Source organism: Myotis nattereri (assembly GCF_964212035.1).
Source record: "Myotis nattereri genome assembly, chromosome: 5".
NCBI lineage: Eukaryota > Metazoa > Chordata > Mammalia > Chiroptera > Vespertilionidae > Myotis > Myotis nattereri.
In genome coordinates, this window is record NC_138080.1 from 41,482,965 (window position 1) to 41,496,439 (window position 13,475).

A 13,475-nucleotide genomic window follows, 5' to 3' on the forward strand; every position below is an offset into this window, starting at 1 on the left:
GCAATGCAAAAAAATAGCTCTGTCTCTAAAGGGTCATTAATTCATCTCCTGGAACAAAGACAGGCACAAATAGGTTTAAGGGAACCATCTTACTGGGTTGGCCTCCTATAGAATCACCCAGGTGAGTATACATGCTTTGTAGTACAGCTTCCCTTACACACTTCCAAGCACTGCTTACTTACTGATAAATAGCTCAAAAGATCTTTTCTAGGCTCAAAAAAAAGTCTTAATAGAGATTATATTTTAAATATATGATTGTTTGAGATGCTTTCCAGGAGAATTTCCCATCAATCAATAAATATTTATTAAGAACCCAACACTGCTCTTTGCATTGTAAAGATATAGGTATTGCATACATATCCCCTGAATTTAAAGACCGTGTAATATAAAGTGGTAGAAGGGGGAGGATTGCCACATAACATACAGAATATCCAGTTAAATTTAAATGTTAGATAAACAATGAGTTGTTCTTTTAGTGTAAGTATGCCCCCAATATTTTATGGGACATACTTAGACTAAATATTGTTTTTTATCTGAAATTCAAAGTTAACTGGTCATACTGTATTTTGATTTGTTTAATCTGACAATTCTTGGAGGGGATGGAAAGGAAAAAGATGGGCAAAAGCTACTAGATTACTGTAGCCAAACAGGAATAGTACCATTTATGGAATGGGTCAGCCAAACAGCACTGGACAGGGTGCCAGTGTTGCTAGGATCCCCCAGCTAGAAAGCCAGGTCAGGACACAAGTCTGGAATGGTGCAGAAACCCACATGTCTGTTAGCTGTGAGATGAATGCATTGTGATGTATTCAAACAATGGATTAGTATAAAGCAATGAAAACAATAGTACTATAGCTACTCACAACAACATGGGTCTGCCTTATAAATATACTATTGAATAAAAGAAGCCTGACACAAAATAATATCTTTTATATGAGTCCCACTCATAAAGTTCAAAAAACAGGTAAAATTCAAGTATAATTTTTAGAAATCCATGGTGAGATGGAAAAATGAAATGAAAAGAAGAGAAAAGAAAAGGAAAGAAAAGAACAAGCTATGATGTGATGACCATAAAAGTCGGGATAGTAGCTCATTTGAGGAAAAGGGAAATGGCAATGGTTGGGACAGGGTATAGGAGGCACTCTGTGTGAGGTTCCAGAGCCATAGTGAAGGAGGTAAGAGAGTGGGAAGGGTCAACTGATATAAATGCCACTGACAAGTAATATATCCTATCTAATAAAAGACAAACAGGGTAATTAACCATACCTCCGCTTGCTTCCCATTGGCTAATCAGGGCAATATGCAGATTAACTGCCAACAAAGATGGTGGCCAGCTGCCACGCAGCTGAAGCGAACATGAGGCTTGCTTGCTCCAATGATGGAGGAAGCCTAGGTTCCCGCCTGCCGCAGCCCGGATCTGAGCCCAAAAGCAACAATGTTTCAATTATAGAAGCTAAACAAACCCCAGATACCTGCTTTCAGCCGGCCACGGCCTCAGAGCTGGGAGCACCAGTGACGGCAACAATGTTTCAATTATAGAAGGTAAATAAATCCCAGAATAAAAAAAAAGAAAAAAAGGAGAGGCTGGGAGTTTCAGTCGCTGGCCAGCCTGAAAATAGCCCTCAGTCCCAAACCCAGACTGGCCAGGCACCCCAGTGGGGACCCCCACCCTGAAGGGGGTGTGACCAGCTGCAAACAGCCATCAGCCCCTCACCCAAGCTGGCCAGGCACCCCAGCAAAACCCCCACCCTGATCCGGGACACCCTTCAGGACAAACCAGCCAGCCCCCACCCGTGCACCAGGCCTCTATCCTATATAGTAAAAGGGTAATATGCAAACTGACCCTAAGCAGAAAGACTGGGAATGACTGGTCACTATGACACACACTGACCACCAGGGGGCAGACGCTCAATGCAGGAGCTGCCCTCTGGTGGGCAGTGCGCTCCCACATGGGGGAGCTCTGCTCAGCCACAAGCCATGCTGATGGCTGCCAGTACAGCAGTGGTGGTGGGAGCCTCTCCTGCCTCCTCAGCAGCGCTAAGATTGTCTGACTACAGCTTAGGTCTGTTCCCCGCTGGCAAGTGGACATCCCCTGAGGCCTGCCGGGCTGCCAGAGGGATGTCTGATTGCCATCTTAGGCCCAATCCCCCGGGGAGCAGGCCTAAGCCAGCAGGTGGTCATCCCCCGAGGGGTCCCAGACTGTGAGAGGGCACAGGCCAGGCTGAGGGCCCCCCCCCCCCAACCAAGTGCACAAATTTTTGTGCACCGGGCCTCTAGTAATTATTATAACCATTAAATTTGACATTATGAAACTAAGAGTTCTAGGAAAAAATTCTGGGATGTAAGAGTTCAGCATATCAGTTCTCTCATTGAATTAATCCATGATGTCCAACTTATAAAGAAAGGATTTTTCCCCATCAGTAAAACACAAGCCTGATCAATTTTTTAACTGGGTGATTAAGTGAAGAAATAAGAAAATATTTTCCAGTTTGCTATTGCCTGGACTATTATTTAAAGGACTATATTTAACATAACAAAAATATGTATTACTAGCAGCACAGGTTTGATCATAGTAAATATTTTAATAAATTTATGTAATAGCCACACTTATTAAAGGTAATCTATATGTATAAAGAGGTAATATGCAAATTGTTTCTAATGGTGTCCCAGTCATGACCATTCAACAGGCTGCGCTGCGCGCACACAGGAGCTGGTGGGCAGGGACGGGGGCGGACACTTGCACTACCGGGACATGAGGCTGCTGTTGGGGGCAGCACCCTTGCCAAGGCATGCACAGGCCCACCGTGCCACCTGGCCTGGAGGGGGGATCAGAGCGCATGGGGCATCAGGATGGGCTGCAGTGGACCCCCCAGCAGAGGTGCACGCAGGCCATGGTGCCCCCCGCCCCGGAGGGGGGCACGTCAGGGCAGGGGCAGCCCCACCGGTGGAGGCGCATGCAGGCCACGGTGTCACCCGGCCTGAAGGGTGGGGGCAGGCATCAGGACGGGGGTGGGGCCTCAGTGGAAAGCACTCAGCACTCCTGTGCCAGGGTCTAACAGCACAGAGAGGAAGGGAGAGCAGATGGGTAGTTAGAGAGTTTAGGCCAGGAGGGGAGAGCAGATAGGCAGTTAGGAGGATCAGGCCAGGAGGGGAGAGCAGATAGGCAGTTAGGGGGATCAGGCCAGGAGGGGAGAGCAGATAGGCAGTTAGGAGGATCAGGCCAGGAGGGGAGAGCAGATAGGCAGTTAGGGGGATCAGGCCAGGAGGGGAGAGCAGTTAGTGCCATCAAGTCGGCAGGAAAGCAGTTAGGGGCATCAGGCCGGCAGGCAGATGAGCATTTAGGAGCCAGTGGTCCTGGATTGTGAGAGGGATCCCAGATTGGAGAGGGTGCAGGCCAGGCTAAGGGACACCCCCCCCTGCATGAATTTTGTGCACCGGGCCTCTAGTAAATATATAAATGCTGTAAGCCTTACCTTTTCTGCACAGAAAAATAATTTCTAGTTTTTAAAGTAGATCTTATGTCACATTCTACATGAAGGAATAGTTCATACTCATTGAAAATAAAATACAATCTGGATTAAATGATTCACTTAAAAATTACTGGATATATTTAATTTCATTGAAAATGTTTATATGTCATGCAAAAATAAAGACTTTTTTGGACTTACAATATGCTTTGAGTGAAATATATTTGTCTTTTTTAGGTACAGAAACTTGGAGATAATGAATTTTTCCTAAAACTTCATAAAATAATTATATCACTATAAAAAAAGAATATAAAATACTTCATTTTCAGTACCCACTTTAATAATCCTAACTGAGGTATTGAGAATCTGTTTTTAAAATTCCACTAAGGGATTTGTTAAGAATCTCAAATTACATTCCTTGTATTAGAGTTAAAGTTTATAGTATGCAGGGTCAAACACTTTGTATATTACTCTGGTAATCTAAAAATAAACAGGTGTGGGGGGCTACGCTGGGCCGCCATGTTGCAGCAGGACAGTAATGATGACAGTGAAGGCATTGCACTGTTTGATGCAGAAGAGGAAACAACTAATCGACCCCAAAAATCCAAAATCAGACATCCAGTGGCATCATTTTTCCATTTATTCTTTCAAGTCAGTGCAATTGTAGTCTATCTTCTCTGTGAATTGTTCAGCAGCAGCTTTATTGCCTGTATGGTGACGATTATCTTGTTATTGTTATGTGACTTTTGGGCAGTCAAGAATGTCACAGGTAGACTAATGGTGGAATCATATTGATGAAGATGGAAAAAGCCATTGGGTGTTTGAGTCCAGGAAGGCATCCCCTCAAGAGAATAAAACTGTTTCTGAATCAAGAATCTTTTGGTTAGGACTTATTGCCTGTCCAGTGCTTTGGATGATAGTTGCCTTCAGCGCTCTCTTCTCCTTCAGACTGAAGTGGTTGGCAGTGGTTACAATGGGTGTGGTGCTACAAGGTGCCAACCTATATGGCTACATCAGGTGCAAAGTGGGCAGCAGAAAGAATTTAACGAGCATGGCCACATCTTACCTTGGAAAGCAGTTTTTAAGACAAAACACCGGAGATGATCAGACCTCCTGAAGAGGAGAGGAGTCCTGTGTGGTCTGTTCTATTGGGAACAACTGAAGAGATTCTTCACTCTGAGCCTTTTAGGACTCAGTACATGTAGCAGAGAGGAGTGTTGGGTTTGTCTTTCCATTTGAAAATTTACTTGAAAAAAAAGGAAAAGTAGTTTCCATTTTCTTGCTAGCATTTGGGGCTTGAAAATATGGTGTTGCTAGAAACATTGTCAAAATTTTGTTTATGGTGTACATATGTATGTGCACAGTCATATAATATCCATGTACTGCAGTTTGACAAAAGTGTTTATGTTCATGTACATATGTAATGAAGACATTTGCATTTTGATTAATAGAATGTAGAAGGTTGTTCTTAATCTCATTTCAAAATTATGTGTCTTTAAATATTTCTGTAGATTATTTTCAAAAGAAGAAAGTTTTGCTTCCATGGAAAGAGTGAGCACTTTGGCTATGTATAAGTTAGAAATAATTGTTAATTTTACGGCTTACTATGTACTTCATAATGATACTCTTATCCTAGGCATTCACAGGCAGATAAAAACCAAATTTGGATCAGTGGCATGAGCTAGTTTCTAAAATTTTGTTTATTTTTATTGTAACAAGTCATGCATTTTCAGTCCATGAAATAAGTGAGTTTTCATGGTGTCTGTGTATGGGATATATAGAGATTGCTGTGTTCTATTTATTCTGGGGGAGGTCAACCAGCTTTTACTTTGGAACCTCCCGAAGAGCATCAGTGGTCCTTGGCCTAACGAAACCTTTTACCATAAAGAGAGCATTATTCTTATGTCATAATAAGAATAATTATTTAAATACTTGGCATAATAAATGCCTAAAAGACATTTTATTTTATGAATCTATTTTTTTTCTTGATTTAGTGGGGATATTGTAAATCATGCATTTGTGTTAATGGTATTTTCTAAAAAGCAATATGTGAAACAGTCTAGGAACTGTTACAGACACATGTAAATTCTCTTATAGGTATACTATAACCTTTGTTTGAGTCTTAATCAACAAACTATTTTGTCAATGTATTTATACATTGTTAAAAATTTTTAAAGATGTTTTGTTTAATTGAATAAGTGTCTATTGGAGAGATAGCTTTGAAAGTGCATAACTTTATATTTACATAAAACTCTAATGTTTACAAAGCAAAAAAATAAAAATAAACAGAGGTGTGTGTGTGTGTGTGTGTGTGTGTGTGTGTTCTGTAAAGAAGGATAAAACATAGCTGCTGGCTGAAATATAGATAACTGTGTCCTTTCTCAACAGGGACAGGGCAAAACTAGCAAAACTGTATGTATTTATAATAAGAGTTTCAGGGCTGGGTCATTTCACTGAGAAGCATTTTTGTAAAAAGGAACAAATTATCATTATTCCAAAAGGGTGTTTATATGTAATATAGGAAAACTAACCAACATGCTTTCATTCACAAAGAACAAAAATTTCCATCTCAAGACTGGTTATATAATAATAAATGCTGAGAAAAGAAAGATAATTGGTATCTAAAGTACTATTACATTTTTTAATTAAAATATGATAGACCCATGTTCATGGTAACTAATGAACTTTCATTGAATGAATACATGTGGTTTTATGTAATTCTCTATTTGAATAGCTTTTTCGCCTCGTATTATAAAGCACAACATGAAGCCATAGTCTTTGGGTTAAAACAATTTTTAAAAGTAAAGCAATTAAAAATAGTCTCAAATTCACCAGCAGCAAGCAAACAAAGGAAGGGGGATAGCTTTGTGCTATATATGTTGGGCAATTGAAACACAGAAAGGAAAAGAAAGCAGAAATTCAGAATTTATGCAGGAAGTATATATTGCATTACACCTGAGGTGTTTGGGGCAGTGCCACATAATCAACACGTTAATATATGCATAGCAAAATCCATGACTATTCGCTACATGTGTGAGAAATAAAGACCATAAACACTATGTGATACAAGAATCTGAACAGACCCCCATTCTCCAAAAACATTACTAAGGAAAGAAAAAGGGCTAAAAAAATCCTAAGAATGTTACTCATATCTTCTGATTTGGATGTAAGCTAACTGAAGAGGTGAGTAGGCAGCTCTAAGGAAAGACAAGGGAAGACTTTTATTAATAGAAGCCCCTCAAGCATGTCAAAGTCCCAGCCAACAGGCCGCATGCCTCCTTTTGAGTTTGACATGCTTGCCAAATCTAGCTACTTGGGTTCATCATCTTTAGTTGGGAAAAAAACCAAAAGTTATGGAAATAGACCCTCGTAGGAGACATTAGAAGGATTTCAGGAAGCCAAGCCAAAGTTGTCTAGAACAAGGATTGTACATTTCCTTTCCTACCTTTGAACCCTTAGGCTTCAGAAAAATAGAATAGACAACCAATCATCAAAATGTAACAAATCAAACAACTGTCTAAAAGAAGGGAAATACAGCAGAGAATTTACCCATACTATGTAATAACAGAAACTTCCAGACAGAGTACTCTGTTAACCATGAACTGGATACAAATACAGGTTGGGGCAAAAGTAGGTTTACATTGCCCTGGCTCAGGGGTGGGCAAACTTTTTGACTCAAGGGCCACAATGGGTTCTTAAACTGGACCGGAGGGCCGGAACAAAAGCATGGATGGAGTGTTTGTGTGAACTAATATAAATTCAAAGTAAACATCATTACATAAAAGGGTACGGTCTTTTTTTTTTTAGTTTTATTCATTTCAAACGGGCCAGATCCGGCCCGCGGGCCGTAGTTTGCCCACGGCTGCCCTGGCTGGTGTGCTCAGCAGTTAGAGTGTCAGCCTGCACACTGAAGGGTCATGGATTTGATTCCTGGTCAAGGGCATGTAGCTGGGTTGCAGATTCAATCTCTGGCCCCAGAGTGCATGGGAGAGGCAACAAATCAATGTGTCTCTCTCATATCAATGTTTGTCTCTCTCTGTCTGTCTCTCCTCCTCCTCCCTCCCTCCCTTCTACTCTCTCCAAAAATCAATGGAAAAAAATGTCCTTCAGTGAGGATTAACAAATGTTTTGAAAAAGAAAATAAGACATTAATTAATAAAGAATTATAATACAAGAATAAACAGTGTTTCACATACTCACAACTGTAAATGTACTTTTGCTCCACCCTATATATATGTCATGAAACAATGTAAACAGACTACAGTTTAAAAAAAAAATTTAAAAAATCTATCATGTTATTGAAGATGAAGAAATCTGTCATAAAGAAAACATAACCCAAGGAAAAAAATTGATTCCCCACAAGTACTTTACACTATGAAAGAATTAAAACAAAAAACCACAAATTCAATAAAATAAGAGTTCAAAGACAAAATGATAAAACAGAAAAAGGAAAGTTGAACAGCTAAAGGGAAAAACTGCAAACAAAAATACCTCCATCACTACAGATCTAATAAATAAATTAGAAACAGAAAGAAAAAGTTAAAACTGAAATAGCATTAAGAATATCTTGAAACACCATTTAAATGCAAAGAGGAAGAGAAAATTGCAAAAGGCTTAAAGTAAATGAAAATAAATTGATAAATGTAAAGGGCAGATAAGTGACATCCTTAATAAAAATAGAATAGAAAAAGTACACAGAGACATAATACAAATACATTTCTCTAAATTTAGAATAAAACAAAAATTTTAAAATATACCTTCTAATATTTAAAGAAGTTGCACAATAACCAAGACATATATATTCTCATTATGTTATGAAATTTTATAGACAAAGTTAGAATTCTTCAGGCATCCAGGCCGAAAAAGTTGACATTAAAAAACAAAAACAAGAAGTCACATTGGGCTTTAGACTTCTCAATAGTAACATTTGCAAAGCAGAATAATGGGACATGTTAAAAAAAAAACAAAAAAAAAAAAAAAAACAAAAACCTCAGGGGAAAAGAGCATGGCCTAAAATTGCATGTATACACACACTTTGACTCATAAATTGCCCTCCTAGTTTTATGCCCAAGAGAAATATATACATTTGTGTATAAAATACATATACAAGAATGTACATAGCAAATTATTATTGTACTAAAAGAAAATCCAACTGTCTAATAGAAGGCTCAACTGCAAAGAAAATAAGTGTACACTACTATATTAATTAAAACTCTATACACCATCCAGAAGTGAAAATGAATGCATTAATGTTACATGTGATGAACCTCACAAACATAATGTTGACAATGGAAGCCAGACACAAAATAATTAAAACAGTATGATGCTATTAACATAGAATTCATAAACAAGCATACTAATCTATGTTTTTACAAGATAAGATGGCGGTTAAATTTGGAGAGTGGTAGTGTGGTCGATTGAGAGAATTTACAAGGGAGGAAGGTTTCTGAGCTGGTGGCAATGTTGTGTTTCTCCACTTGGGTGGTATTTACTAAAGTGTGATAATTCATCATAGTACCCAGATGCTTTTGTGCATAGATATTGTATTTTCATTTAAATTTTTTATTTAAAAAATAGGACAATTTCGTAAAAGCCTACAGCTAACGTCATACTTTTTTTTTATCATACTTCTTTAATATGTCAATATATTTTTTATTGATTTCAGAGAGGATGGGAGAGGGAATGATAGAAACATCAATAGTGAGAGAGAATCATCAATAAGCTGCCTCATGCATGTCCCCTTCTGGGGATCTAGCCTGCAAAGTGGGCATGTGCCCTGACCAGGAATTGAACCATTACATCCTAGTTCATAGGTCAAAGCTCAACCACTGAGCCACATCAGCGGGGCTTTTTGTTTTTGTTAATCCTCACCTGAGGATATTTTTTCCATTGATTTTTAGAGAGAGTGGAAGGGAGGGGGAGAGACAGAGAAACATCGATGCATGAGAGATGCATCCATTGGTTGCCTACTGGGGCCAAGGATTGAACCTATGTCGGAGGTACCTGCCCTTGATCGGAATTGAACCTGTGACCCTTCAGTCTATGAGGCGATGCTCACTACTGAGGGAAACCCACTAGGAAGATTTTTTTAAAATCTTTCTGCCTAGCCCTAAACACCATTTCCTCAATAGACAAAAATATGTTTACTGCAAACTACATTTAAATTATGTTTATAATATCTTAGTTATAAATATATACACTAAATATCAATGAAGAAAATATGACTAGGTGCTACAATTTTTATTTCAACAACTGGTCAGGAAGCCATAGTTTTATATTTATGAATTATTTCCTGTACCATCCATGACATATCTCCTCTGATTTCAAAAACCCAACCTGTCTCAACCCAGCCAATTGACCCAAATCTTTATTTCTGAGGTATCTGAGCCCATGAAAACTAGATGTATAAAGTCTACCATTAACTTTTATCTCTGGATATAGCATTACAAGGAAGCATCCCAGCAGGTGTCCTTGATTCCATCCATGTCCCTGCCTGCCACCATGGTGTGAAAGAAATCCTATTTCCCCCTGGCAGTCGGAATTCATTAGCCAACTCTACACCATGTTTCTTTTTATATCTGCTCACCCGGGGACATAAGAAGTCCAAAATGACCAGTTGCTATTCTCAGCTTCTAATTAAAGGGCTCTTTCTTCTGTCCCCTGGTGGAAGCATGTCTCCCTTGAGTACTACGCTCTAAACCAGAAGAATTCAAAGTCATGGAAGTAGGGGGGAAAAAAACCTTTTTGTAACTGGGCCACTTATTGCAATACTGAGAGGTAGCATTCATATTTAACACCCTTTGTCCCTATATTCTTCTATTCTGCCTAACAGAGGAAAAGCATTGTTACTGGTCATTGGTTGAAATCAAGTAGCATATCCTGTGGGGCAGCAGCCCAGTTTCTAAGGCTTTATATCCTAACTTGTGCTTTAATAGTCCCTATTGTCACCTTCAAATCCCATGAGCATCATCCCCTCACTCTAGTTCTTTTGGTGTAAAGTGGGTTCCTCGGTAAGAGAAGTGTGGTCTGAAATAACTTAATGCAGAGTCCATGTCTATGGTGATGCTTTCAGCTGCAATTAACAGAAGACCCAACAAAAAGATGATATAAACAGAAAAGACATTGATGATGTCATTTAGCGATAAGTTAGGTGTAAGTTTGTTTCCGAATTGATTAATTCAAAGCCCTTAAGCTTCTTTCCCACTTTGTTTTTTAGGCCCTCCTATGGCAAAAAGCTACATTCGTATTCAGGAAAGGAAAAGCCCAGAGGAGCAATAGAATTAAAACATGTAAAGCACTTAGGTTGGTGCCAGGCATATAATAAGCACAGAGCAAATGTTCACCGATATGTTTATCATCATCCTCATCACCTTTACTACTTCACTAACCCACTCCCTGGCAAAGACAATGGAATCACTGTGGTTGTTATAAGCCCTGACCTGCACCAGAAAGAAGTCCAGCCTTTTCTAAGGAATGTGGCTGCCTCACACCAGCACGAAGTTTGGTGCCAATGGTAAGAAGCAAAGTCCTATCTGCCAACGCCCTTTATTATTGGCATGGACACTACATTACCAATATCCATTTATTTGTTATACTGTATGCTGTAGATAAGTTATTTTCTCTCTAATGTTAGAAGAGGGATGTTCGTGTTAATAAAGCTTGATGACAAAATGCCTGACACACACACAGCATATAACACAGTGTCACATATTCAAGGAGGTGTGGTAAATAATCACAATGTTTGATTAGGCAAGAAACTCTCACCTCATTTTCTCCACAGAGAAATCACTGACAGCTATTTTCGGAGTAGCCTATCTCCAGATTTCAGGTCATTTACAATAGTTTCCTGATACATTAAGTACCTCTGCATCGCTAATCTAAAAATTTCTCTCCAGTTTCATCTGACCATGTATTAAAGAAGTATACTATTCATTGTCTCAGTGGTTTCAGGACAGAATATTGCTGATTGAATGAATATTTATATTCCCTGAGTCAAGTATATGCAATTAATAACAATAGGTGATAAATGATCAGGTGTTTTGGATTATTTTAAAGATTTAGTTGGATTATTGGGAAAAATGATATTAACGTTTATGCAGATTTCACACAAAGCAAAAGTCAATAAGATATTCAATCACATGGGGAAAGTGCCGGAGTGCACATGTGGCTGTGTCTGCGTTCTGTTCCTTTCTTCCTTATAGAAGATACACTTTATCCCCTAATTGCTTAGGTAAAGCAAAAGGTCAGTAAAATTAGTATATGTAAATAACAGTGCGCTAACCTTTATTAAGTTCTTGCTATATGTCATCCTCTATTTTTATTATTTTATATTATCTTACTATAATCTGGTCAACAAACTCTGAGGTAGATATTAGTAGCCTATTTTATAGATATGTCATAACAAAATTAAGTGATTTGCTAAAAATCACTCAGCAGATTAGAGTTTACAACCCAGGCAGAGCCTCCTTTCGTAACCATGTCCCCGGAGATGAGGACACCTACAGTGGCGGACTTGTTTACTGTACTATCCAATCCCAACCCTAAGCTTAAGACATATCGTTTTGAGGTCTTATTATTATTAAATTGACAGTGAAACTCTACTAGGACTGATCATAGGCACAACTGGTCCACAAAATTCCAAGACTAAAAGCTGCAATATTATTAATGAAAAAATTATTTGCAAACAATGGTCAGTTTTCCATAGCTTACATAATGGATGCACACTGCTCCATCCAAATGATAACAGCATCAAAACATTCCTTATTAAATGGAATGTTTTCTACATAGCATGCTCAACTCAAAAGAAATATACTGAAAATCTAACTTGAAATCATCTTTTATATTACACATCTGACAATGACCTTTTCTTATGCTTCAAAAAAAGTTTTTCTATTATGTGCCTCAACACAGGTAATGATTATAGAATGTTTACTACTTAGGTTTCAACAAATTATCTGTTGAGAACCTATTTACGCTACATGTTGTAACTAGGCACCAGGGAAAGAATGAGTACAAAAGTCCTGGACCTCATGGAGCTTACATTCCAATAGGAAATGCAGCTAATAAAAGAAAGTAAACCCTATGACCCAAACCCCCATAACCACCAAACATTACTTTGGCACTCTTGTTGAACATCGATTGCCTGTGGATGTATGACTTTTTTTCTGGACTCTCAATTTCATCTGTGGAGGAGAGACTGTCCCATGATGTGATCACTGTGGACCCTTAAGCTAGATCCAGGCCAGAACAGAGATTGATTCCCATAAATCCCCTCATAGGGTCTGATCAAACCCTACCCTATGCCCCAGGCATTCTGGTTCCTAGAACAGACCTTTGCCCTCACCTGGGCAAGCATGTAAGATGTTTTCTGCTTATCTGGGGCTGGTCACACTCCAGTATCACTACCCATCCGAATTAATGCTATAGGACCCTTTTGTAGCTACCATGTGGCATGGAGTATATCCATGTTGTCTAGCTGCTGCCCAAGACATGCCCCATATCTAAGTTCCCTTAATAAGTTCTTGATGTGAAAAAAAGTAAACAAATAAATTAGTTAGTTATAAGTATCATGAAATCGGTGATGGGGACAGGGAATATTGTTAGAGAAGATCATTCTGACAAAAAAATAATATTAAAGGATGAAAAGACACTGGCCACATGAAGAGCAAGAGAAAGAGAATTATAGGTGGAGGCAAGAGCATGCACTAGGATCCTGAGGCAGCAGAGGGACACTTTTTCCCCCATCACCACTTAGCCCCTGCATGCCCTCTTCCCCCTCTACACATCCTCCTCCACCCCTGCAAGCACCACACTATTGTCCATGTCCATAAGTTCTCTTTCATTTTATTTGGGGCTCAATCCCTCCACACACCCCCTCGCAAACCATCCTGCAGCCCAAGCTGCTCTCTATCCATGCGTCTGTCTCTGTTTTGCTTGGTAGTTCATTTTATTCATTAAATTCCACATATGAATATTATGGTAATTGTCTTTTTCTGACTGCCTTATTTC

At 39.0% G+C, this 13,475-nt stretch overlaps 1 pseudogene across 1 annotated transcript; it reads left to right on the forward strand.

The window, feature by feature from the left end:
- The first annotated feature begins 3,986 nt into the window (after positions 1-3,986).
- On the forward strand, positions 3,987-4,584 carry LOC308520137 (Golgi apparatus membrane protein TVP23 homolog B-like; annotated as a pseudogene). The gene has a single exon. The product of its transcript is annotated as a Golgi apparatus membrane protein TVP23 homolog B-like (transcript).
- Positions 4,585-13,475: the final 8,891 nt, after the last annotated feature.